This window comes from Delphinus delphis, chromosome 20, assembly GCF_949987515.2.
Source record: "Delphinus delphis chromosome 20, mDelDel1.2, whole genome shotgun sequence".
Lineage (NCBI taxonomy): Eukaryota > Metazoa > Chordata > Mammalia > Artiodactyla > Delphinidae > Delphinus > Delphinus delphis.
This window is the reverse complement of record NC_082702.1, coordinates 24346916-24349302: the sequence shown is the minus strand read 5'-3', so window position 1 is coordinate 24349302 and position 2387 is coordinate 24346916. Positions and strand designations below refer to the sequence as shown.

The 2387-nt window shown below is 37.7% G+C and overlaps 1 non-coding gene across 1 annotated transcript; it reads left to right on the top strand.

The window, feature by feature from the left end:
- Positions 1-2010: 2010 nt before the first annotated feature.
- LOC132417374 (U6 spliceosomal RNA) lies at positions 2011-2117 on the top strand. Its single transcript, XR_009517813.1, has one exon. It is a non-coding gene; the product is annotated as a U6 spliceosomal RNA (small nuclear RNA).
- The last annotated feature ends 270 nt before the right edge of the window (positions 2118-2387 follow it).

The window sequence follows — 2387 nt, the reverse complement described above, 5'->3', positions numbered from 1 at the left end:
GAGAAAATTAGATCTGAAAGAACCATGACAATAAGCAGGATTCTAAAGGGAGATACAGTAAAGAGAAGGATCCAGAATGACTAAGCTCAAGACTGACTCCCCTCTGAGCCTACACTTGGCCCCTAATAATAATCATAGTTAACATGAGTTAAGCATTCTGTGGGTGAGGCACTATACAAAGTATTACACATTCATTATCTCGTTTATTCCTCACAACAACCCCTGGGGTGGGTATAATGATTACCTCCACTTTCTCACAAGAAAACAGAGGCATAGAGAAATAGGTATTGGTCAAGATCACTCAGCCAGAAAGAGTGGGTCCAGAATTGGAACAACAGACCCCCAGTTTTTTGGCATCATGCATACTAACCCAAGAGTGCAGCTCCCTGTGCCTCAAACATCCAAAAATGCAATTTATAGGAAAAGATGTAATTCGGAGGGCTAAATAATCCAGATGGTAAACTCGATTTTTCCCTTCACTGAGACATAGTCATAGATCATTGGAACAAAAATGTTTTTTTCTGCTATTTTTACAAAATGGAGAAAGTATCATTGTTTTTTTTACTGATTATAAAATAAAATACATGCTTATTATAAAATATGCAAATGGTACAGGACTGTAGAAAATGGAACCCCCCCAAATACATGTATATATATAATCCCATTTGTCACAGATGTCAGAGATAATCACTGTTAATCATTTTCTCTCTCTCTCTCTTCCTCTCTCTCTCTCTCTCTATCTCTCTCTCTCTCTCTCTATATATATATGTACTTTTTTTTTTTTTTAAGAAATGCAGCAGACTTAAGAAGCAGCCACAACAAATTAGCTTTCACTGAGAAGAAATGGAAACACTGGTTTAATCAAAACAAAAGTAAAAATCTGTTCGAGGGACAAATCTTCCATACAGAAGAATTTCAAGTTAGGCAAGTAAACACTTTTCCCTAATTCTCCATGAATGTGGACCTTAATGCTCCATGAGTGTGGGCTGTTCTTAGAGACCCACTTCCAACGAATATAGTACAGAAAGGGAAAAACACTAACCTTACAGTGGAGAAATCTGACAGACACTACTTTAACTAAACGATCACAGTTAACATCACCAGTAATAATCACGTTGACATCATGTACTGTCTTAATTCAGGCTGTTGTACAAAAACAAAAACAGAAACACAGACTGTGTGGCTTAAACAGACATTTATTTCTCACAGTTCTGGAGGCTGGAAGTCCAAGATCAAGGTGATGGCAGATGCAGTTCCTGGTGAGAGCTCTCTTCCTAGCTTGAAGACGACCACCTTCTCAATTTGTTCTCACATGGTAGAGAGAGGGTGAAGAAACAAGCTCTCTGTTGTTTAGTCTTACACAGGCACTAATCTCATCATAAGGGCACCTCCCTCATCTAAACCTAATTCCCTCCCAAAGGCCTCACCTCCAAATACCATCACATTGGCGGTTAGGGCTTCAACACATGAATTTGGTGGGGGGGGCGGGGGGTGATACAAGCATTTAGTTCATAACACGTACCCCCTGATATGATGTAATGAGAATGGTACTTTGTGGTCTATTCATGAGAAAACACCAGACAAACCCAAACTGAGAGATCCTTTACAAAATGCCTGACTAGTACTCTTCAAAACTATCAAGGTTGTGAAAAACAAATAATAAAGACTGATAAAATGGTTACAGATGGTGTTACAGACATGACAACTAAACACAATGCAGTACCTGGATTGGGTATTAGAGCAGAGAAAGGACATCCTGAAAAACCTGAAGAAATCTGAATAAAGTCTGTAGATCACTTAATAGCATTATTTCAATGTTAACTTATTGGTTTTGACAAATGTAAAAAGGTTAGGCAAGATGTAATCAACAGGGGAAACTGGATGAAGGATACATGGGAACTCTATACTATTTTGCAAACTTCTGTAATTAAAAAATTATTTCAAAATAAAAAGTTTACTTAAACATTTTTGTTGTTGTCTGAAGACAGTTAGGACTTAAAGAGCCTGAAAGTGCTCGCTTTGACAGCACATATACTAAAATTGAAATGATACAAAGAAGATTAGCATGGCCCCTGTGCAAGGATGACACGCAAATTCGTGAAGCATTCCATATTTTTGTACATATATACAATGGAATATTACTCAGCCATAAAAAGAAACGAAATTGAGTTATTTGTAGCGAGGTGGATGGACCTAGAATCTGTCATACAAACTGAAGTAAGTCAGAAAGAGAAAAACAAATACCGTATGCTAACACATAAATATGGAATCTAAAAAAAAAAAAAAATGGTTATGAAGAACCTAGAGGCAGAACAGGAATAAAGATGCAGATGTAGAGAATGGACCTGAGGACACGGGGACGGGGAAGCGTAAGCTGGGATGAAGTG